The following is a 25,286-nucleotide window of genomic DNA, read 5'->3' as shown; positions in this document are numbered from 1 at the left end:
TTAAAACCACTGCCATAAATCCACATTATAGAAATGGAAAAACAAAAGGATATTTGAAAAAAAAATAATTATTTTGGAATAAGACTAACTAGCAGAGATATCTTACAAGACAGTTCATACTGGACATGTATCCAAAAGGGTGTCTCTCTGAACTGACCCAGTAATTTATTTATAAATTAAACCCCCTAACCTTCCTCCTCCCTGGCCCACTTCTTTTTTTATAAAGTAATATGATTTCAGCTGGGCACAGTGGCTCATGACTTGTAATCCCAGCACTTGGGAAGCCAAGGTGGGTGTTGATCACTTGAGGTCAGGAGTTCGACCAGCCTGGACAACATGTGAAACCCTGTCTCTACCAAAAATACACAAGTTGGCCTGGTGTGGTGGTGCACGCCTGTAATCCCAGCTACTCAGGAGGCTGAGGCATGAGAATCACTTGAGCCCTGGAGGTGGAGGGTGCAGTGAGCCTAGATTGCACCACTGCACTCTAGCCTGGGAGACAGAGTGAGACCCTGCCACAGAAAAAGAAGAAAAAAAAGGTAATACAATTTGGATTTGGGAATTAAAAAAAAAAATTCCTCTGAAGACCCAAAGTTTCTGAGAAATACTTATTGAAACAGGAAGCATCACACTTGTGCAGGATAAAGCTTTCAAGAGCTTGCCCTTGATTTTAGCTCTTTCAGGTTAAACATTCCCATGACTTTTCTATTCAGCTAACAAGTGAACTTATTCCCTTACTCAATACAATTCCTACCTACACATTGGGACAAAGCTTCAGAGCCCAAAGGAGAGAGCCAATTGGCCCTAAAAATGCCTTGTCCACTCTGATGCCAAGGTGCCAAGAGCATGAAGCGACAGACCAGCCATAAGAGATAGCCGCCTAGACTTTTGTCATTGAAGGCTGCCAAAATCGGGTCCCTCCTCTCGGGGAGTATCTCCCTCCTCCCAAACTTCACTTGAGACTCTCATCATTACAACTGTCAGCTGCAAAATGTTTGCAGTTGCTCTCCACTTGTGCATTAGCAGAAAGCAGCTTGCTTTATTGGGTTAATTCAAAAGAGTTATCAAGGACTTACTGTGCGGCTGTAGGCACTAGAAAGACAGTAAAGAACAAATGATAAAAATCTGTCTTCCTGAAACTTACATTCTGGTAGAGGAGACTTTCAAGAAACAAGCTAAAGAAACAAAATATGCAGTACACTAAACAATACATGCGCAAGAGAAGACAAAATGAAGCAGGCAAGGGGAATACACACTGTGGTGGGCTGGGTAGGAAAGGTTAGAATTTTAAGATTAAGTGGTCACACATAATCAGGCAGAGAATATGTGCCTAAAGGGGTAGCCAGGGCAAAATCAGATGGAGTAAGAGAAAGGTGGTTAGCATATTTCAATAAGCCCTGAAGTGGAGAGGAAACCCTACGGGAAGGGGGACAGACAAAGATTGAATATAGACCCCTGAAGACAAACGCAGATTTCACATTTTGCCAAGACCTGTCCTTTGAGTTGAGGATAGCACAACAGATGTTCTCCCTTGGTAGCCAAAGAACCAGGCTCTGCTGCTAAAACTCTCAGGCAGTTCATCGGACCCGAGGGCACACACACACACATCCCACACACACCGCTTAATGCCGAGATGAAGCGGTACTAATCCAGAGTGGAGGACTGGCCTGGGAAACCCGGCAGAGAGAGGAGTTGTCCTAAAGAACACACCAGAAGCCCCTCCAACCCCAGACACTGATAAAACCCAGCCTCCTGCCAAGCCAATCTGTAAACCCAGGATGCACCATCGAGCGCACAGACACATCCCCGGGGTGCAGGGAGGAGAGGGGCCGGAGCTTAACCGTTAGGGCCCGAACCCCAGGACTCCAGAGGCAGGGTGGGTGCAGCCCGCGAGAAACGCCGTTTTCCGCTCCAGGAGCCGGCGGGCGGTGGCGAGAGCAGGTTCCGGGGGCCGGAGGGTGGGCTGCGGGCTGGAATGGCCGCCGCGAAGGAGGGGCGGCTTCCTCGGGCATCCCGGGCGCCAGCCCAGTGCATGCAACAGGGGGCTGAGCGCGAGCGGGTACCTCGAGGTACTGGAGCGGGACCGGGGAGCAGGAACAGGAACAAAGTTTCGGAGACCAATGGGCCTCGGGCCGACCCGCGCGCCCCCCGCCCAAACGCTTAGCTCCCGCTCCCCAGACCCACGCGGACCCTGTCCCTCCGAAGGTAGCCGGTTCCAGCGGCGAACCCGCAACCTCCGCGCAGCCACCCGCTCGGCCCTTTCCCGCCAGGTGCCTGGGTCCAGGAGAGAAAGAAAGCGCGGCGGTGGCGGTGGCGGTGGCGGCGCGCAGTCCCACTCACCGTGATCCGCAGCGGCTGTGGCGCGGCAACCCAGGCGGGCGGCGATGCGCTGTCCAGGGTAGCCAGGTCCCTCTGCCCGGCGCTGTCTCGGCGCCCACACCGGTTACCCTCACCCACGCCCCCTCGGGCTCGCGCCGCCGCCGTGCAGCGCACGGATCCTCGGGCCGTTTCGTCCCCGCCCCCTCGCCCACAGAGGCCTCGCGGTCTGCCCCGCCTGGAGGGCGCGCGGGGGGAGGGGCGCAGGGCTAGCGAGGCGGCACCCTCTTTCCCTGCGGCGCCGCGCGCCCCCTCCTGGGCGACCCGCCTCGCTCTGGCGGCTGGGGCGCCCCTGGCGGCCGGGAGGTGATTTGCAGGCCCAGCCGGCGTCGGTTGCGCGTGGCGGCTCAACGTTCGCGGAACCCCACGAGGACCCACCACCTGCCCGGATCGGCGGCTGCTGCCGCGGGAGGAGTAGCGTGCAGGGCAGGCACGCTGGTCCTGCTTCCAGTTGGGTTTCGTGGGTTTGAAGCACACATTAGGAGGAAATGGCTCTGTTCGTGCAGGTTTGCGGGGTCTGGTTTTCTTAGGTTTAGGGGGTGGAGTGGGTTTCTCTGGGGGTGCGGTGGGGAGCGGATCAGTTTGGATACCGGCCCTGAGCAGGAGGCACTGTCCCCCTCCCGGTCCGACCCGGGGCTTCCAGCGGACGCCACCGACGGTGAGCGCACTGTGAACAGAACGGTGCACTTCTAGTTGCTTTATTTTTGCGTGGGGCCCAAGTGAAAGACGTGGGAAGAATTGGACTTCCCTGAGTATTACATGAACTTTCCTCCATTTCACCCTTAAACTTGGGAAGTTGGTGGCTCCCTTCTGTATCCACAGCATTTCGGGAGGCTGAGGCGGGCTGATCACTTGAGGTCAGGAGTTCGGGAGCAGCCTGGGCAACATGGCAAAACCCTATCTCTTAAATCAAAAATACAAAAAATTAGCCGCATGTGGTGGTGCGTGTGCCTGTGATCCCAGCCACTCGGGAGGCTGAGGTGGGAGGAGCGCCTGAGCCCAGGAGGTCGAGGCTGCTGTGAGCTGAGATCGTGCTACTGCACTCCAGCCTGGGCGACAGAATAAGACCGTCTAAAAAAAAGAAAAAAAGAGGTGATTATTGGGGTTGAGAACAGCATGTGTGGATGTGCACGGAGGTACCTGCCCCATGCACTTTGCATCCCACACCTTGGGTGGCATGGGCGCCCTTGCAGAGTTTTGTGCCGTAGCAGAGTGACATAGGTACCAGGGCTCAATCTTAACTGTGATACAATCACCTAATATATAGTTTCATAATGGAGAGTTTTTAAATGTTATATAGAAGTTCCCATAGCTGAAGTGGTCAGTGTTATGCACGTTTGTTTATAAAGGTAGGTGATTTTATGACCATGAACAGGTAGATTAACCTGGTCTGATAAAGCCTCGGGAGACAGCTCTGCCACATACTGGGTGTGTGGTATTGGGTTGGTTACCTAAACTCTCTGTGCTCCAGTGTCCTGATCTAAAAATTCAGAATAAAATAGCGCTTACATGACATGTGGCTGTTAGGGTTAAATTAATATCGCTAAAATGCTAGAAAAATATCTGATACCGAAGTACTAGTTATTGATTTGTTATCAATTTTGAGAATCAGAAAGTGATATTCTATTTAATGCTGGTATATTTTTATAAAAAGTGTGACCCAAATCAAAGATACAATTTGATTTCAGCTTCACTTACTTTGTTCACTCAGCAAAGCTTTCAGTACCTACTATGTGCTGGGCATTTTGGGAAGAGCTAGGGTTACAGTGATGGAGAAAAACAGTCCCTGCTGTTAGGAGTTTTCAGAACCTATGATGATCTATATTATGATATTTAGAGACTTGAAGGAAATTCACACAAATAGTCCTCAACTATTGTTTTTCCTTGGATAACAGTATTATGGAATGATTTTCTTCTTCTTCTTGCTCTTCTCTTTTTTGGGGGGGGTTCCACTCTGTCACAGAAGCTGGAGTGCAGTGGCTAGATCTTGGCTCACTGCAACCTCCGCCTCCTGGGTTCAAGAGATTCTCCTGCCTCAGCCTCCTGAGTACCTGGGATTGTAGGCGCCCATTACCATGCCTGGCTAATTTTTGTATTTTTAGTAGAGATAGGGTTCATCAGCCTGGTCTCAGACTTCTGACCTTGTGATCTGCCGGTCTCAGCCTCCCAAAGTGCTGGGATTGCAGGCATGAGTCACCGTACCCAACCTTTGGTTTTATTATTTTTTAAAGCTTGTTTTTATTGTCTATTTTACATGTGTTATACTTTGAAAGCTATATAAAAGTCACTTCCAAGTGTTTTGGATATTGAATGATTAAAAACTCTGGACCTGAATTTCATTGTATCACTAATCCAATGCAGTAGAATGTGAATTCTTAATTTAGACAGTGATTTTTTGACATTATTGTGTATAAATAGCACCAGAGGGTTTAATACAATACAAGCGTACCTGAGATCCATCAAGATGATCTCAGATACAGACCAAGAATATGAATTTTTTTTTCAGTTTTGCTTTTGGATTAATATTTGCTGTCAGTTTCACATCACAGGAATTCAAAAGGAGTATCTACTTCATTCTATAGGCATCTGTGACCCTGCATAAAGCATAATGGAGTCTTTGTGGGTCTTGAAGTGGTGAAACCTCCATTCCCCAGGAATATGGATTTTGAACAAGCACTGCAAATGATGCTGGTACAGACAGGCAGTCCATGGACCATTATTTTGAGAAACTTAATTCCATTATCCATTCAGGGAAATCTTCAGTCTCTTTAACAACACAAAAGGAAGAAAACAATTTTTAGGTGACAACGGACCTTCAAGAACCCTGCTGCTGTTGCTTGCAAGAATTGTATCATTGATGTCATCTAGACCTTGCAAAGCACACCAGTTAAACATGGGGAAGGAATTTTTTTTTTTTTTTTTTTTTTGAGACAGAGTCCCACTCTGTCACCAAGCTGGAGTGCAGTGACCTGATCTCGGCTCACTGCAACCTCCACCTCCCAGGTTCAAGCAATGCTCCTGCCTCAGCCTCTTGAGTAGCTAGGATTACAGGTGTGTGCTACCACACCCAGCTAATTTTTGTATTTTTAGTAGGGACAGGGTTTCACCATGTTGGCCAGGATGGTCTCAATCTATTGACCTCATGATCCACCCACCTTGGCCTCTCAAAGTGCTGGGATTACAGGCATGAGCCTCCATTCCCGGCTGGGAAGGAATTCTTAAACTTTGAATTATCCCTGTACTTCCACATTACCATTTAGCCTAATAATCATTACTTTACCTCTATTCTGTAAAAACACATGTAAATCCATGAGGCCAGAAGGAGATCTAAAAAGTCATCTATATCTCATCTGTTTCTTGAAATATTATTATTTTATGGCTTTCCCTATCACTACAACAAAGGAACAAATGAGACAGCAAATGCCAGAGGGTCTTTTCCCCACCAATATTTTATTAAATAGAAAAAGGAAGTGGTGCCCAGGCTTAGTGGCTCATGCCTGTAATCACAACATTTTGGGAGGCCAACGTGAGCGGATGACAAGGTGAGGAGTTTGAGACCAGCCTCATGGTGAAACCCCATCTCTACTGAAAATACAAAAATTAGCCTAGCTGGGCATGGTGGCAAGCACCTGTAATCCCAGCTATCAGGAGACTGAGGCAGGAGAATTGTTTGAACTTGGGAGGTGGAGGTTGCAGTGAGCTGAGATCACACCATTGCACTCCAGCCTAGGAGACAGGGTGAGATTCCATCTCAAGAAAAAAAAAGAAGAGGTTCTACCTGTATAAACACAGGACTGGAAAGGTACCTCAACCAAACATAACTGTGAAAGGGTCTTCACTCGCTATAACATGAATTCCCACTTATTCATCAGTGAAAAACTTAACATGCCATCACTTACATGATTTTATAGTATTTAATACCATTGTTCTCTTGTATGGATTACCCAAAAGCTTGAATCTGCTTATGTTTCTTTAGCTGTATTCAAGCCCATATGGAGCGTGTGTCCAATAACATAGACTAATTGTGTGTTTGGTACTTACGTGGAGGTGGTGCTATATAAAGTGATCATTAGCATAATCTAAGAATCTTAAACCTAAAAATAGACATCAAACTGACTCTCTTTCTTTCCCTCTGTCACATATCTTAGATTTTGTAGGTGAAGAAAGTGTGTCTCAGAGGAGTTAGAGAAGACCAGTTAATAGATGACAATGCTACGGCCTGGAACTCCTATTTGGATCCTGGGTCTCCTATCTCACTCAGCCTGGGTGAGTTTTCTGTGTCTCTACTGCCTCTCCAGTGCTAGTCTGCCAGCCCTCATCACAATTGTGAAGTAGGTAAGCTTTGTTTTGGGGAGTTTAATCTCCTTTTAGTGTGGTTCTCTTCTGAAGCATCCCTTTTGATATACCTAGCATCTTTCTGTTTTATCTTGAGAAAAATTCTCACTTATAATGTATTGTGACTTTAAATCAATCTACTACATTTCTTAAAGGATTTGTACTTTTAGGGCAGTTGTAGAAACAGACTCTGGAAATCACATCCTTTCCTTGGCCATGTGCTCTGCTTTGTGTAAAGAAAGGTCTGCACCTGTGTGAGTTTAGGAATGAAAAATAATAAGATAAAGAGTAAAGAGCAAGCCCAAACGAAGGCAGGTTGACTCTGGAAATCACATCCTCTCTCGCTAGAATGAGAGTAACGTAAACAAGAGACTAGACTAGCAACTCAGAATGAACCATTTTGAAGTCTATGATTTTCTTGCCTGTAGTTAAAAGTTGGTCAGAAATAGCTGATGTGTAGCAAATGATTTTTTACAACATTATGTAAAGTTGGGTTTTTTTTGAGATGAGATCTCTTTTTTTTTCTTTTTTGAGCTGGAGTCTTGCCCTGTCACCCATGCTAGAGTGTAGTGGCACAGTCTCAGCTCACTACATCCTCCCCCTCCCAGGTTCAAGCAATTCTCCTGCTTCAGCCTCCCAAATAGCTGGGATTACAGGTGCATGCCACCATGCCCAGCTAATTTTTGTATCTTAGTAGAGATGGGGTTTCACCATGTTAGCCAAGCTGGTCTCAAACTCCTGACCTCAAGGGATCCACCTGTTTTGACCTCCCAAAGTGCTGGGATTACAGGCGAGAGCCACCATGCCTGGCCAAGATGGGATTCCCTTATGTTGACCAGGTCGGGGGGCTCAAGGGATCCTCCTGCCTTAGCCTCATGAGAAGCCAGGATTATAGGTGTATGCTACCACAAATCATTTTCATTATTATAAGTTATGGAAGATGTTATTGTAAATGTAGTTGATGATAAAATTTACATGGATGCACAAAATTTAATAGTCTCTCCCTTGACTTTGTTTCACCTTAGACTGATTGGTCTTGCATTTTCTTTCTATTGCCATCAAGAACAGCAGCCTTCAATATGAAAACCCTATATGCCAACAAATAATCAACTCAAAAATTTTGTCAACTTCACCCCAAAGTTAGGAATTTAAATGTATTAAGAAGTCATCAGGTGGCTGGATGCAGTGGCTCATGCCTGTATTCCCAGCACTCTGGGAGGCTGAGGCAGGTGAATCACCTGAGATCAGGAGTTCGAGACCAGCCTGGCCAACATGGTAAAACCCCATCTCTACTAAAAATAGAAAAAAATTAGCTAGGCATGGTGGTGGGCACTATAATCCCAGCTACTCTGGAGGCTGAGGCAGGAGAATCACTTGAACCCGGGAGGTGGAGGTCACAGTGAGCCAAGATTGCGCCATTACACTCCAGCCTGGGCAACAAGAGACAAACTCTGTCTCAAAAAAAAAAAAAAGGAAAAAAATCTGGAGACAATAGATGCTGGAAAGGATGTAGAGAAATAGGAACTCTTTTACACTGTTGGTGGGAGTGTAAATTAGTTCAACCATTGTGGAAGACAGTGTGGTGATTCCTCAAGGATCTAAAAATAGAAATTCCATTTGACCCAGCAATCCCATTACTGGGTATATACCCAAAGGATTATAAATCATTCTATCATCAAGACACATGCACACGTATGTTCATTGTGGTGTTGTTTATGACTGGGAAGACCTGGAAACCAAACCAAATGCCCATCAATGATAGACTGGGCAAAAAAAAAAAAAAAAGTGGCACATATACACCATGAAATACTATGCAGCCATAAAAAACAATGAGTTCGTTTCCTTTGTACAGACATGGATGAACCTAGAAACCATAATTCTCAGCAAACTGGCAGAAGAACAGAAAACCAAACACCACGTTTTCATTCATAGTCGGGTGATGAACAATGAGAACACTTGGGCACAGGGAAGGGAACAACACTCACAGAGCCAGGTGTGGGGGAGGGGGGATGGCGGCGGGGAGGATGGGGAGGGATAACACTGGGAGAAATGCCTGATGGGGGGATGTAGGGGTGGGGGGGTGGAGGAGGTGGGGAATGGAGACAGCAGACCACCATGGCATGTAGGTACCTATGCAATAATCCTGCAGGATGCAGGATGTGCACATGTACTGCAGAGCCAAATACAATAAAAAAAAAAAAAGCTATGCTCTTCTATCATCCTAGCACAAATGGAAACTCAGGCCCATACTGACTGATGGCCTGTTTAAACTCTTCACAGTTTGAAGGGAAGGGGTTCAAAAGCAACCCATACTTGCCCTTGCTGATCTGGAAGGTGTGTAACCACGGGAAATTGCCATGCCTCTAAATCTCCCTCATTTCCCTCTTGTTGAATCCCAGCTTGGATAGAACTGGTTACCATAGATATAGGAGTACAAGCACCTGAACTGGTTACCATAGTTCTAGGAGCACACACGCCAACAGAAGCAGCAGTAGAAATATTGGGGAGGCTCTGACCATCTCTCTACAAGATACTGAGCAGGGCTGATGGGCACACCTTTTCCTCATTTGACTTTTCATCTTTTTGCTCCATGATTTCTTTACATACTTAATCACACTCCTTCTCTTCTCCTGAATTTTCTCCTGAATCCTTTTCCTCACCTTATGTCTGAAACAGCTCCAGGGCAAAACACACCAAAGTCCAAATGGACCACACAAAATAAGCCCTGTGTTTGCTTGATCTTTGGCTGATGTTACCCCAATATGACCGAGTTCCCCCAGCTGCCACCCTGGGAGATTTTTTTCAAATGTTCTTGCGCCAATTCCGAGCTCCCCCAACTAACCCTGGGAGATTTTTTCAAACATTCTTGGTCTACTTCAAGGTTCTCCCTAATTCACCCTGGGAGTCTCCCTTGGGCTCCTTCTGAGCTCCCCAACTTACCCCAGGGATTTTTTCCAGTAGTATTTGGGCCACTTCTGGGTTCTCCCTAATTCACCCAGGAGTCTCCCCCTGGGCTCCTTCTGGCTCCCCCTAACTCACCTGGGGGATTCTTTTCAAACATTGCAGAGATACCTTCAGCTTAGCCTCTTTTTCCATTGTTCAGGCAATCCTTCATCCTGGGTTTTAGTCTCCACATTTGGGCACCTCTTACCAAGAACCAGCTCAGTTGGGATACCCCCACCCAGATGGCGCTGAAGGCATTTGAGAGGCAGATACCGAAACAGCACAACAGAGTGAATCTATCCTGGGGACCAACAGCCTGAGAGCCTGTGGGGCTGACAGCTCTCCAGACTGAAAACCCCTGAGCAGAGAGTCATCCATGTGTTTATTTGCTCTTTGACACGTGATTCTTATTAATACACAGGTGATCTACATATACAAATATACTAGGTAGGCAGCTGTTACCCGCCTACCACTAATTACAAACTAAAAGTATCTTCCACAAGAGAACCATGGGGGCAGGGTAAACTTAATGTTTCTCAACAGTGGTCATGCCTGCTTGCTGTTGGGAATCGGGTTGTTTTGCTCACTCAAACTGGTAAACTTACTGAGGCTTGCTCTCGGCTTTGATGACAGGGCAGCATGAAAGACAGCTTTCATTTTATCCGCCTACGTTAGAGAAGACTTTCAACCTTTTTGCTGAGTTGTGGAGCTCTGGTTCAATCTTAGAGAAAGGCAGGATAGTGGAGTGGGGCTTGGAGCCAAGGTAACTCCAATTTCCAACAGGCTCCATCACCGATGAGCTGTGTAGCCTCAGGCAAGTCACTGAACCACTCTGAGCCTGTTGCTTCAACTGTAAAATAGAGATAATAACACAGCACCTTGCAGGAGTTGTGTGAAGATGAAAGCTTTAGGTACATAAAGATATAAAATATGGAAGAGTTTGGCACATAATAGACCCTCATAAATGTTCAGGAGTGCACAGAATAATTAATCATAAATATTGTTTATGAAATTAACAAACCAGAAGATAAATTATGCTCATGCTAACCCACCCACCTTATGGATGATTAGTTCGGATTCAGGATCAGATTTGAAATATCTTTTGAAACATATGTAGGGCAGAGAAATAAACATTCGAGTGCCTGGAGAACCTTAAATTTTCTCATTCCTGACTTCTGATATAAAATTTGCAATACAGCATAAGTTTTTGGTATGCTCCCTTTTCTTTCAGACTTATTTACTTTTAATGAACAAACAAACCCACGGTATCATCTACAGTAATGGCAATTACAGCGAGTAGGAGATAGAGCAATAAAAATGAACCATAAACTCTAGTTCATAAAGGGAAGCCCAAATCCAGGAGCTGACACAGTGAAGCTTCTAAAGACGTCATCGGTGACTGATGTTGCTGCAGTGTGACTGAATGGTTGTTTAGTCTGAAGGAAGTGGGCATCAGTCAAAAAGGAAGGATGGCATAGTTATCCCACCCATTTGCTAAATCGAAATTGGAGAAATTATCTAGGGCATTCAGCTATCCTCTTGAGAACATAACTATTTCTTAATTACCTAACTAGAAAACTCATGAGCCTCTGGAGAATTCTTAGGAAATGTTACAGAGAGTTTATGTGAACTGCAGCCTCTGGTGGCAAATGCCCCAGAGCAAATCTCTCACTTGAAATGAGTTCTCAGGGTCTGATGCAGCCAATCATCCCCTTGTCGCTGTTCCCTCCTTCCCATCCCTTTCTGCTACCACCAATCTAAGCGACTTCCCAGCTGACCCCCTGCCCCCAGCCTCTCCAGAGTTGCCTTCATGAAACACAGCTCTAATCACATCAATCTGGCTCAGACACTTTTAGTGGCCCCCCCATGTCCCACATGATGAAGTCCAAACTTTTTCAAATGATACTTAAGGTCTTCCATGATCTGGCTTCAACTTCTCCTAGGTCTCCTTTACCACAGCCCTTATTCTCATCCTCACTAGTAACCTCATGCATCCATTCAACAAACATTTTTAAAGTGCCACAAATCTAGCATTGTGATGGAGGGCGAGCAAGACACAGTCTCTGCTCTGGGGAGCTCAGAGCCTGGCGATGGGCTCAGAGTCTGGACAAGCCAAAGAGTGTTTTCCCCAGTTACTAACCCAGAGAGTTAGTCCCCAGTCATTTACCCTAAGAATGCCTTGTACTTTTTCTTTCAAACACAAATAACAAGTAAAGGATTATCTAGGTAATTATTTAATGCCTATCTCTCCTCCCCTCATCAGCCTATAAACTTTTAAGGGCAGAGAGGGCAGAATCATGTCTGATAAGTTCATCCTACATGTGCATTGACAGTTATATAGTAAATGACCTAAAATAAATATTTTTGAATGATGTCTATTTGTGGTCATTTTTTCTTTTTGGAGCTTTACCATATTACTCTTAGATTTTGTGCAAAACATTCCAGAATCTGGAATGTGTTCTCTAGTTCCATGGGGCTGTTTCTCACCTGGTCTGATGGCCAATAACATGCATAGGACTCCTTTATTCCTGCCTCAACAGAAGTGTCTGCACACACACACACTCACACACTTGCACACGGTCTCACACACTCCCATCCCTCTATTTATTTTTATATTTGCATCCAGAAGCCAATATGTTATCAAGGGGATGTTAACCTGGTTAGAAAATCCGACTCTGACAGAATCTTGAATATTTGCTCCATAAATTCATCAGTGCAAGGGCAGACTTTATACTTAGCAACATTCAGAATTGCCTTGGTTCCAAAATTTTAAAAAGGAATGCAAAATTTAAAAAAAATCAAAATGTCTTAAAATGCTAAATATAGAGAATAACTATGAATACCAAGCCCCTTGCTAATCTTATAGATAGCTCATCTAGACTTATGGCTTCAAATATTACTTACGTGTTGTCTTAGGGTGGGTGACCCAGAAGCAGAGCCTGATTTGTATGCACATAATTTCTTGAGGAAATACTCCCTGGACTGGTAAGGAAGAGGGAGATGTAAACAGAGGAGAGGAAGCCCAGCAAAGGCATAATCTCAGGCAGGCTTTGCAAAGGGTGGTGGTTTTAACCCAATCCTGGGTGTATAGAAACCCTGGGGCTTAAGATATGCTGAGAGTTTTTGGAATAAGAGAACTAGGCTTTCACACACCTTCTGCTCTGTACCCTGTGCCTGTGTGTCACTGGTCAAGGATTGTCCTAGAACAGGAGTCTCCAAACCCTGGGCCACGAACCGGTACCTGTCTGCGGCCTGTTAGGAACTGAGCTGTACAGCAGGAGGTGAGTGGTAGATGAGCAAGCAAGTGAAGCTTCATTTGTATTTACAGTCACTCCCTATCCCTCGCATTACTGCCTGAGCTCCACCTCCTGTCTTATAGCACAGGAATCCCCAACCTCTGGACCAGGGAATGGTACTGGTCCATGGCCTGTTAAGAGCTGAGCTGCACAGCAGAAGATGAACAGTGGGCCAGAGAGTGAAACTGAGCTTCACCTCCTGTCAGATCAGCAGTGGCATCAGATTCTCATAGAAGCAGGAACACTATTGTGAACTACATATGTGATGGATCTAGGTTACACACTCCTTATGGTAATCTAGTGCCTAATGATCCGTCACTGTCTCCCATCACCCTCAGATGGGACCATCTAGTTGCAGGAAAACAAGTTCAGGGCTCCCACTGATTCTACATTATGGTGAATTGTGTAATTATTTCATTGTAGATTTCAATGTAATAATAACAGAAATAAAGTACACAATAAATGCAACGTGCTCAAATCATCCCACAACCATCCCCTGCACTGCCCGGTCCATGAAAAAACTGTCTCCCACAAAACCGGTCCCTGGTGCCAAAAAGGCTGGGGACCACTGTCCTGGAGGGAAGTCAATTTCCAAGTATATCTTGTTTTCTGATTGTGGAGGGGAAAGCAGCTCTAAAAGCCTAAGGGAAGTCTCCGAAAAGACACAGGTGCTGGGTGTTAGAAGCAAAAGCAGGAGTGGGGCTCTCAAAAGAAAACAAGGTACCGCAGGGAGTCTAGGTGGAGCAGCTGTGTCCACTACGTTGCTGAATGCTCTCACAGTTTCCTCCAGCTTGGACTTCTCACCTGACCTTCAGACGCATGCATCCAACTGCCTGCTTGACATCTCTACTTGAACATATGTGTCGGTTACCCATTGCCACAATAATGTTGTATAACACAACCACAAAACATCAGTGCATATAATAACAAACTATTATTTTTGCTTACAGTATGTGGACCAGCTGGGCAGTTGAGCTGATTTGTGCTGGGCTTGGTGAAGCTCATTTATGCATCTATTGTCAGCTGTGGGTTTGCTGAATGGCTTGAGTAATCTTTTCTGGGCTTTCTCAAATGTATGAGGCCTCTGCTGGGAAAACTGAGCTGATTACACTCTGCTGCACATGTCTCATCCTTCAGCAGGATAGCCTGGGAGAGAGGGAGGATGAGAAGGTAAGAGGGAGAGAGGGAGGGAGGGTAGGAGGGAGAGAGGGAGGGTGGGAGGAAGAAGAAGAGAGAGAAAACACACGGGTGAGAGCGCCCTACTTTGCAACATAGGCAGGCAGCATTTATAGACAGAAAACAGAAATGAGGTTCAGAAACCTCATTTGTAACTTGATTAGTTACAGCTCGGTAACCAATCAGCAGACACTATATTTGAAGCTGGTCTGATCAGTTGGCCACCTGTAACTGACTGAAGCTCAGTTGCTGTGACTGGTTGGGACTCAGCTATTTGTTACCAAAGTCTGCTCATGAGTTTTGCTTTCATTTAATTTATGTCTAGGTTAGATTGCAGTTTGTTACTGCAATCTAACTTAGACACAAGTACGGAGGCAACCCCAGGTGGAATTTGGCTTCACTTAACAAGGCTTAGGCCCAGAACCAGCCACTGTTCCTATTACCACATTCTGTTACCAAAAGAAAGTCACTGGTCAATTCAAAGAGTGGGGAAATAGACTTCATCTTTGACGGGGGAGCTTTAGAGTTCATTTCTGTAATCAGCCTCCTAATGTCTAACTGGCATCTGCTTTATTGGTGGCAGCTGAGCAGAGTTTCATTGCTAAAGACTTAGAGGTCATCAAATGAACAGTGTTTACCAATCCACAGTTTTCTGCAGGAAGAGGATACGATATAGCAGCAGCATTGAAGTAGGGGCATGCATCACAACCAAGGGCTGTGTGGGAAGTAGAAAAGTTCCTTTTTAAAGTTTGGTTTCTTGTTAAAGAATAAATCATAAGTGTGCTAATAACTCTTCGTTAAGCCCTATCCTATGCAGCCATTAGACATGCCATGCTTACAGGCACATAGTACATTTTGTGTCCTTGTACTTTAACTGTGCTGGACGTGCTCACAGGCATTTCCCAGCTCTCCACTGCTTTTACCTGTTTAGAAAAGTCTTAAGTTGTTAGCCAATGGGGTTTTAGTTTAGATTGTGAGGTCTGGCTCCAGCCAACGGAGATCAGACACAGCAGTGACAACCCCAAATGTGTAAGAAATAAATTTGAGTGTTTACCTTTGTTCTTTGTACTCTCATGCACGATGACTAGCGAGGGTACCCTTTTTGCAGTCCAGGAGGCAAAAATTGCCTTGCTGAAAGATACGTTGTCTCAGTGCCAGTTTTTCTTTGCAGCACCAAACATCTATTTCCAACAGGCTGTGTCACACAGCAAGGGGTCCAGAGGGGCCAGGTGCAAGCTCCAATTATCCTCCCTCTGGAAGGGCCACACTTGACATGCCCTCTCCCAGATCAGGAACCACTGATATGTACACTTACACTTACAACTAGGGAGCCCCAAATGGAGTCTTGTCTTGGGTCTCAGGATTTTTTTTTTTGAGGAGTCTAGTTGTATCACCCAGGCTGCAGTGCAGTGGCATGATCTTGCCTCACCGCAACCTCCATCTCCTGGGTTTGAGTCCCAGCCTCCTGAGTAGCTGGGACTACAGGCGCCCACGGCCATGTCCAGCTAATTTTTGTATTTTTAGTAGAGATGGGTTTCACCAAATTGGTCAGGCTGGTCTCAAACTCCTGACCGCAGGTGATCCACCCACCTCAGCCTCCCAAAGTGTTGGGATTACAGGTGTGAACCACCATGACCATCTGATCTTGGGTTTCTTTTATCCCATAGGCATCACTTGGGCACTTGCTCCTGTGCAACTGGGCCCAATGGCAGAGCCTTCTAGGGGTGAGGGAGGAGACGGTCCTCACTGAAACCAGGTGCAAACCATCAATCTAACCTCACCATTACTAATCAACAATGCTGACAAGGTAGTATAAACCATCCAAAAACTCCACAGACCTATGGGTACAAAGTACCACTAGTAATCAATATGTTCTGTGTCTTCCCAGGGAACAATGCTATGCAGGTCTATTTCTCATTTCAGTAAAAGTTCAGGCCAATTCTAGACCTGCTGGAATCACTTCACAGAGCACAGCATCTCAAATGCAACATGCTCAAAACTGAGATCTTGATGGTGCTTCCTCGATTCTTCCTCATCCTGCTAATGACAACTTCATTATATTTGCTCAGACCAAAGACCATGGCATCATGTGACAACTCTCTGTATTTCATGCCCCACCTCCAATCTATCAACAAATCCTGTTGGTGCTACCTTCAAAATATGTTCAGAATTTGGCTGAGTGCAGTGGCTCACACCTATAATGCCAGCACTTTGGGAGGCCAAGGTGGGTAGATCACTTGAGGTCAGGAGTTCAAGACCAGCCTGCGAAACATGGGGAAAACCAGTCTCTACTAAAAATATGAAAAAAAATGAGTTGGGTGTGGGGGCATGCGCCTGTAGTCTCAGCTATTTGGAAAGCTGAGGTTTTCAATCACTTGAACTTGGGAGGTGGAGGTTGCAATGAGCTGAGATTGCATCACTGCACTCCAGCCTGGGAGAGTGAGACTTCATCTCAAATCTGTATATATATTCAGAGTTCTATCACTCTCACCTTCCTCACTCACACTACCATGATCCAAGGTGCCCTCATCTTTCACCTGCTGCTGTGGTTTAAATGTGTGTGTCCCTCTAAAATCCATATGTTGGAACTTAAACCCCAACCTGATGGTACTAGAAGGTGGGATCTCTGGGAGGTGATTCGGTCATGAGGATTCTACCCCCATGAATGGGATTAGTGCCCTCATGAAAGGGCTGCAGGGAACTAGCTAGGTCATTTTGTCTTCTGCCATGCGAGTACACAGAGGAGGCACCATCTCTGAGAAACAGGCCCTCACCAGACACAGAATATGCTGGTGCCTTGACCTTGGACTTCCCAGCCTCTGGAACTTTGAGAGTCAGTTTTGATTGTTTAGAAATTGTCCAGTCCCAGGTATTTTGTTACAGCAGCTGGGCCTCGACTAAGACACCTCCTAACTGGCTACCGGCTGTGCCCTGCCCCCTTTCAGTCTCCTCTCAACATAGCAGTCAAGGCAAACCATGAAAAGTGAGTCACTTCTCTGCTAAGACATCGCAAATGACTCTCATCCCACTCAGAAGAAAAGCAGAAGTCCTAACTCTGACCACGGGCTCAGTGTGACTTGGTTGCTCTTGACTTCTCTGATGCCATCACCTGCTACGCTCTTTTCTCCACTCTAGTTGGACTACCTTCCTTGTTCCTCAACATGCAGGCACACCTCCGCTTCTGGCCTTCCAGGTTCCCTCCACTGGAATGCTCTTTTCCCCTGCGATCTGTTTTGCCCCCTACTTCCTGCAGGTTTTCTAGTGGGGGCTTTCTAGATACTTACCTAAAACTTCAGTCTCCTTCCAACATTTACAGTCCTCTTCCAGTCTTCAGTTACTTTTGTTTCTTAGCCTTTATCACTGTCCAGCACTACACACATTTACTTATATATCCCTTTTACAGACTGTCTTCCTTCTAGAATGCAAGTTCAAGAAGGGTAGGAAGGTTGCTTTGTTTACTACTGTATTCCCAGTTCTCAGAACTGAACCCGATACATGGAAATTACTCAGTACGTGTTTTTTGAATGAATGTTACTCATAATCATAGATCAGTAATATCATGGATCTGTCAGACTGTAAATTGTTTTGGAGTATGAGCTATCATATATTTTAATATTCCACATTGTATGTGATATATATCTCTTTGTTTTTGCAGGTTTTCAGTAAACATTTATTGAAAGAGCTAAACTGAAATATGCTAACCTTTAAATTAAAAGTGTACCAGTTTTAATATTTGGAGCTGTGAATGACTTTCTAAAATAATACAAATGTTTAAGATTTTATACAAAAGAGTCGCTATGCTTGATTATATCGAAGATATCACTGAATATGTAACACCATTATTTTACGTTCTATGGAGACAAAAAATGCTGCCAATTAAATTATGATTAAATACTTTTTTATCATTTGATTTTTATTTGGCCCTCATTGAAATAGCTTCTTAAGGCTTATTTAGCAAAGACATTATATCATGTTTGTGTGTGTGTGTGTATATGTACACACACATATGAAAAGTCAAATGTAATTGAAACAAACTGTCTAAGCATTCCTGAGACTTCACATTCCGAATTCAACTCTTCACAACCATTTTTTGACACTGACTCATTAATGTCCATGTTTCAAAATCAAGAATGTTCTTTAAAGAGCACACTCTTGTCTCTGGAATTGTCCCCCAGGTCCCCGACATGATTTAGCACTTTTGGATGAACCAGAGCAGGCAATGACAGCTACAGCTACATTGTGACCGCTGCCTGGTCTCAGTGCCTGTCACAGGCACCCTGAGTTCAGCAATGTTAAAATAGGAAAAAAATTTGCATCTTAGAGTCAGTGACATCAGGAATACAGTGAGATACCCACTTCCAAAGGTCTTAATGGTCTTTTTAAAAAAATCAATTCTAACTTTTTCCTCTTTCTGTTTTAAAATAGGTGAATTTTATTAACCATAGCAATCATTTGCAGCACATGCAAAGAAAGCCTTTCATTAAAATTTATCCTAATTATTTGCACAATAGTAATCATAAGTCATTAAAGTGAATTGCAGGAGTCAGAAAATTATTAAAGATTGGTAATAGTTTTCATCCATCCAACTGAAGAAAAATAGTCCTTCAAACTCTGATTATAGTCAGTCTTTTATAGACTTGTTTGGAGGACATTTACACACAGCCTCTAGCGTACTTCAAGTCATATCTAGTCACTTGTAATACCAACTACAATGTAAATGCTATGTCAACAGTGGTTATGCTGTATTGTCTTAAAATTTGTATTTTTTTTTATTGTTGTATTGTGGTATTTTTTTCAGAATATTTTCAATCTACTGTTGGTTGAGTCTCTGGATGTGAAACTCCAAAAGAGAGAGGACTGGTTATAACCTTAATCCAAGAGAAACATATGATGATTGTTAAGATTGCAATATCTTTTTATTATCTCTGTAGTAACTGGTTAATAAAGTGACTAGTTATTAAATATATTTTTAAATATTAAACAGTTTTTCTTGGGGTAAAGCTCACAGAACATAAACTTCATTATTTAAGAATATATAGATCTGTTTCTACAAAAAATAAACAAATTAGTGGGTGTGGTGGCCCATGCTTGTCGTCCCAGCTACTTGGGAGGCTGAGGTGGGAGAGTGGTTTGAGCTTGGAGGGTCAAGGTTGCAGTGAGCCAAAATTGCACTGTAGTATTCCATCTTGGGTGACAGAGCAAGATCTTGCCTCAAAATAACAACAATAGTATCTAATTCACAATATTGTACAACCATCGCCTCTATCTAGTTCTAAAGCATCTTCATTGCCCCCCTGCAAAGGGAACCACTTACCCATTAAGCAGTCTACTCCCCTTCCCCCTGCTCCTAGTCCTTGGCAACCACCAACCTTTGTCTCTGTAGACTTACCTATTCTAGATAGTTCCTGTAAGTGGAATCATATATTACGTGACCTTTTAGACTGTGTGTGGTGGCTCATACCTGTAATCCCAGCACTCTGGGAGGCTGAGGTGGGCAGATCATGAGATCAGGAGTTCAAGACCAGCTTGACCAATGTGGTGAAACTCTGTCTCTAGTAAAAATACAAAAATAAGCTGGACGTGTTGGCATGTGTCTATAATCCAAGCTATTCAGAAGGCTGACTCAGGAGAATCATTTGAACCCGGGAGGTGGAGGTTGTAATGAGCTGAGATTGTGCCACTGCACTCCAGCCTGGGTGACAGAGCGAGACTTCATTAAAAAAAAAAAAAAAGTGACTTTTTTGTATGGCTTCTTTTACTAAGCAGGTTTTCAAGTTTCATCCACCTCATAGGACATGTCGGTACTTCATTCTTGTTTATGGCTCCGTAATATTCCACTGTCTGACTATACCACAGTTTCTTTAAGCACTTACCAGTCGATAGATGGGTTGTTTCCATGTTTGGCTATTGTAAATAGTGCTGCTATGAGCACGGATGCACAAGCCTTAGTTTGAATACCTCTTTTTCAGTTCTTTTAGGCATCTACCTAGGAGTGGAGTTGCTGGGTCATATGGTAATTTTATATTTAACTTTTTAAGGAACTGCCAAAGTGATTTCCGCAGAGATCGCATCATTTCATATTCCTACTGGCAATGCATGAGGGTTTCACTTTCTCTATGTCCTCATGAAACATTAAATAAATGATTAAAAACAGTTTTTTTCTGAAACTGTAATATAGAATTTACAAAAATATAAGATTACAGAACTGTTTGGAGGGCATTTTGGCACACAACTTGGCATTTTTAAACATTAACAGTGCAAAGTATTCGGCACTTCCCTGCACTCAGAGCCCCTGGTTATTCTGAAAGCCATGTGGCACTTGACCTCAAAGTTAGTTTTAAGGCTCTGTCCCCTTGCTCCCTCCATGGTATAGAACGTTCCCATTTCTCATAGGCCTTTATGTCTCCATTCTCTTTCTGCAGAACACAAAGTCTTCCTCTGTACTCCCTGCCAAGTAACTCCTTCCAACCCCTCAGTCTCATTAACATCGCAGCCCGTAGGGAAAACCATCAGAGGCGCTAACAGCTGCCCACACATCTCCCACTGCAGTATGATAATGTCTAATGAGACTTTCCAAGGCTCACCTTCAGCAAGACAAACCCCAATTCTCCCTGCTGGATTCCTGCTGTTCCTGTCCCCAGTCCAACACCTTCTTGTTAGGAAAACCTGGCAGTTTTTCAATTAAGCAGATTGCTCATGTCTTTCCAGATATCTCATGATCCTGGTGTGGTGAAAAGGACAGAATATCTGGGCTCTGGGCCCCATCTGCCACCCATGACCTTAATTCTTTACAGCATTTCCTATTGAGTTTCTGCCATCTGCAAAGTACTGAATTATATAGCAGACAGATCACTGGTCCTGCCTAGGTCTCAAATCTGTAACATGAAGAGGAGATATCTCATCTTCCCTGGATCTGATGATCCTGGACATCCATTCCAACCGAAAGTAATTCCATGCTTATGAATTGGAAAGACTGTTTTGATGGGAGGGAACAGCGGTTCTTAGAAATAGGTGTGTAACAAATGAGTAAATGTTCCCAAAATATTTGGGAGAGGAGATGAGACATGGAAAGAAAATTGCCAGTTGCCATCACTTTCACAAGACCCCCCGAATTCAGCAGAACGGAAATCTCAGTATGAAAGGCAATCCTCGAACTTAAATGCATTTTTGTGTATTAGTCTTATTTTTCCAATTTCTAGGGAACCACTGGCTGAGAGGAGAGAATCCAAAGAAGCAGAAACCCACTCTCCCATTGACGTCTCAATAATGTGCCATCTGAACGATTTCTCAGTTCTCTCTCTGGTTTCTTTCTCAAGTAACTCAAAAGTTCTCACTGACCCATTTGAGCATTTTCAAAGTGTAACTAGCGTCTACAGACACTAGAGGGCAGAGCGCAGCCTGAGGTCCGGTCCTGAGGCTGCAGAGCCATCACCTCATTTCATTTTCCCTGTGTGCCTCCGAACGGCGCTGCAGCTCGCGTCAGTCTTGTCCCCAGCTCGGATGCTCCTGGCACTGAGCTCCTTTCTGGAGAGGGTAGGGAGAGTCTATCCTATCTGAGACGCAAACTGAGGAAGGGGCACCCTGCCTTCCTGGAGATGCTGCCCTGCATCAGAAGCCCAGGAGGAGCTTTCCTCTTTGTATTTAAATTCTGTAACTTGCATTCATCATTGGCATAAAAAATATTTATAGAGCCTGGCGCGGTGGCTCATGCCTGTAATCCCAGCACTTTGGGAGGCCGAGGCGGGTGGATCATGAGGTCAAGAGATTGAGACCATCCTTGTCAACATGGTGAAACCCCGTCTCTACTAAAATACAAAAAGTTAGCTGGGCATCGTGGCGCGTTGCCCCGATAAATATAAATATAAATATAAATTTATATTTATATATAATATATAATAATATAAATATAAATTTATATTTATATATAATATATAATAATATATAATTATATATAAATATATATAATTATGTATAAATATATATAATATATATTATGTATAAATATATAATATATATAATTATGTATAAATATATATAATATATATAATTATATATATATAAATATATATATGTATATATATATTTATAAAGTCCTTTAGCAGCGTCATAAGCTACTGAGCGTGGACTCCACAGACGCTGCGCCGTCAGGGTTGAGTGACCCATCACACATGCTGAGGAACATTTTCCTGCCGTCAGTTTCTTCAGGGACAGCAGGACGACACTCTCCCTTCCCTCCCTCTAAAAAGGCAGGCAGGATAGCATCTTTGGTGTGTCTTAGCACTCGCACACAGTGTTCTCAGTTCATCCTGAACCTTGAGAGGGAGGTATTCTATTTATCCCTGTTTCATTATTCTTTTAAAACTCAGTCTCGGTTTTCAAAAATCAGGTCTAACAATTTTAAACTTTTCAAAGTGAAGTTGATGTTAAAAACATGAAATACCATGAAAGAGCTTGTCATGAGAAGGAACGTTCCCAGTCTACTCCTTCCCACACGCCACCCCTGGTTCTGCAGCTAAAGGCAGCCTTTAAGAACTCTTAACAGTTTCTATTTCAGGATTTCGTGGAGGTCACCTCCCTATCTCCAAGTGATGTGCCCATGATATTACTGCTTGTTTTATTGAGTCTAGATGATAAATGATCAATTGAGTTTCTCTTATAACAGACAAGGATTTATCCTTTTTTTTTTTTTTTTTTTAGATGGAGTCTTGCTCTGTTACCAGGCTGGAGTGCAGTGGTGAAATCTTGGCTCACTGCAATCTCCTCTCCACCCCCTGGATTCAAGTGATTCCCCTGCCTCAGCCTTCTGAGTAGCTGGGATTATAGGCACGTGCCACCACACCCGGCTAATTTTTTGCATTTTAGGAGAGACTGGGTTTCACCTTATTGGCCAGAATTGTCGGGATCGCTTGACTTTGTGATCCGCCCACCTCGGCCTCCCAAAGTGCTGGGATTACAAGTGTGAGCCACCGCACCTGGCTGTTTTTAGCTTTTTGATAAAGTCCCTTTGATCCCTGTTTTGAAGATGAGAAAACCGAAGCTCACAAGGTTCGAGTGATGTGTCCAAGGTCATATAAACAATAACTGATGGAGTGGCAATGAGGGAAAGAGGACTCAGTTTTCCTAATTTTAGGATTTTTGTAATTTCCACCCCACATTGTGAGGGACTGAATCTACCTTTGCAAATATTATAACCCAGAAAATGATGACAGTGAAAGAGATCTGACCTAGCCAACTCCATCTTGCTTCCAGCCTCCAAGCTGTCCTTGTTCATTCCTTGGTGTTGGCTCAACTAACTTTGGGAGGAACTTAGTTTATAGTTTAACTTTGAAACAAAGATGATGACAGCCCTTTCCCAAAACAAATCCCTTTCCCACTTGGGCACTAGACTGCCTTTACAGGACAAACAGATTAGCCACAAGATTAGAAATTATGGTTTAGGAGTTGTGCAGCTGGAGACTGTCAGGTTCTGAACCTCCTCAAATTACTCCTGGGGATAAATCACCACTGTAAAATCTAAGATCAGTGCTTGAGGTATTTTGCAGATGCTGTGCTGGATGTATCAGCTGGAAAAACCCAGATCAATAAACTGGCTCAGCTCGTCTTGTGGTTCCCACCCAGGGACTGACAGACGGCACAAGAGGACAGCTTCAACTCACTATGATTTCATCTCCAACCCAACAATCAGCACTCCTGACTCACTGGCCCCCTACCCATCAAATTATCCTTAAAACTCTGATCCCTGAATTCTCAGAGAGACTGATTTGAGTAATAATAAAATTCTGGTCTCCCATAGAGCCAGCTCTGCATGAACTAAATTCTTTCTCTGTTGCGATCCCCCCATCTTGATAAATCATCTCTGTCTAGGCAATGGGCAAGGAGAACCAACCGGGCAGTTACAGGACCACTTCAAGGCTTACCTGCCAGGGTAATTACCTTCTAGGCTTGTCTTCAGATGTCAAGACTGATGTAGGGGCTGGGCGCGGTGGCTGACACCTGTAATCTTAGCATTTTGGGAGGCCGAGGTGGGCGGATCACCTGAAGTCAGGGGTTCAAGACCTGCCTGGCCCGCATGGTGAAACCCCATCTCTACTAAAAATACAAAAATTAGCCAGGTGTGGTGGCGTATGCCTGCAATCCCAGCTACTTGAGAGGCTGAGCAAGAGAATCATTTGAACCCAGGAGGCAGAGGTTGCAGTGAGCCGAGACTGCACCATTGCACTTCAGCATGGGTGACAGAGTGAGACTCCATCTCAAAATAAATAAATAAATAAATAAATAAAGACTAATGTAGTAAGACTCCTCAAAATGGGTCTGACAGATAAAATACAGGATTCTCAGTTAGATTTGAATTTCAGACAAAGAACAAATACTTTTTAAGTATAAATACACCCTAAATATTGCACAGGACATACCCACTAGAACATGCATGGGACAGATTTGCCTTCATTTGCTAAATCTGGCAATTATAGCAGAGAAAAGATTTCTTTCCCCACCCATTGCCAGGTTCAAGGTTGAGACTCATGGTTGAGACTCCTATAACAAGAGAGAGCTTAACAAGAGAAGAGTTCAACAAATTTACTTCAAATAATTCTATGTGACAAGGGCTGGGCACAGTGGCTCATACCTGTAATCCCAGCACTTTTGGAGGCTGAAGTGGGATGATTGCCTAAGTTCAGGAGTTCAAGACTGGCCTGAGCAACATAGTGAGACCCCCATCCCGACAAAAAGTTTAAAAATGAGCTGGGTGTGGTGGCATGCACCTGTAGCTCCAGCTACTTGGGAGGCTAAGGTAGGAGGATCACTTGGGAGAATCCTCCGTGGGAGGAGGTCAAGGCAGCAGCAAGCCATGGTCATGCCCCTGCACTCTAGCCTGACTGACAGAGCAAGACCTTGTCTCAAACAAAACGAAAGAAGTTTTATGTGACTCAGAAACCTTCAGAAATAAAGATCCAAAGAAACAGGGAAAACTGTGTGTTTATGAACAGTCACGCAGAAGTCTGCTTGGATAAAGGGGTATAATCTAATGGTTATAAACAGGAGGGAGCTTAGCAAGTCCTGTTCGGATTCTTCTTCGTGTCTCTGTGTTTTCAGATGGGGACATTCCTTTCCTCCAGGTATATGGTGGGCCCCTGGAGTGAGAGATTTACAACCTACATCAGA

At 44.3% G+C, this 25,286-nt stretch overlaps 1 protein-coding gene and 2 long non-coding RNA genes across 12 annotated transcripts in view; 1 reads left to right on the top strand and 2 right to left on the bottom strand.

The window, feature by feature from the left end:
* Nucleotides 1-2,418, bottom strand: part of DTNBP1 (dystrobrevin binding protein 1) — a 161,703-nt gene extending 159,285 nt beyond the window's left edge. For all 4 annotated transcript variants that reach the window (XM_035294859.3, XM_078368308.1, XM_035294853.3 and 1 more), the window contains exon 1: nucleotides 2,341-2,418. The gene's annotated coding sequence lies outside the window, so the exon portion shown is untranslated. The remainder of the gene's footprint in view (nucleotides 1-2,340) is intronic.
* A 353-nt stretch (nucleotides 2,419-2,771) lies between these two features.
* LOC118152761 (uncharacterized) lies at nucleotides 2,772-19,090 on the top strand. Of its 7 annotated transcripts, XR_013533708.1 has the most exons (6): nucleotides 2,772-2,882; nucleotides 6,525-6,711; nucleotides 13,901-14,120; nucleotides 15,794-15,933; nucleotides 16,050-16,350; nucleotides 18,925-19,090. It is a non-coding gene; the product is annotated as an uncharacterized LOC118152761 (long non-coding RNA). The 7 variants fall into 7 exon arrangements; XR_013533705.1 differs by having other exon boundaries at nucleotides 15,794-16,350; XR_013533709.1 differs by lacking the exon at nucleotides 18,925-19,090 and having other exon boundaries at nucleotides 6,525-6,642; nucleotides 16,015-18,906.
* Nucleotides 8,407-25,286, bottom strand: part of LOC128931700 (uncharacterized) — a 186,427-nt gene continuing 169,547 nt past the window's right edge. The window contains exons 9-10 of the long non-coding RNA XR_013533710.1: nucleotides 13,899-14,096; nucleotides 8,407-10,504 (exon numbers count right to left, since the gene is read on the bottom strand). This is a non-coding gene — a long non-coding RNA (uncharacterized LOC128931700). The remainder of the gene's footprint in view (nucleotides 10,505-13,898; nucleotides 14,097-25,286) is intronic.

This window comes from Callithrix jacchus, chromosome 4 (assembly GCF_049354715.1).
Source record: "Callithrix jacchus isolate 240 chromosome 4, calJac240_pri, whole genome shotgun sequence".
Lineage (NCBI taxonomy): Eukaryota > Metazoa > Chordata > Mammalia > Primates > Cebidae > Callithrix > Callithrix jacchus.
Note: the sequence above shows the minus strand (reverse complement) of the source record. Positions and strands in the feature narration are given on the sequence as shown.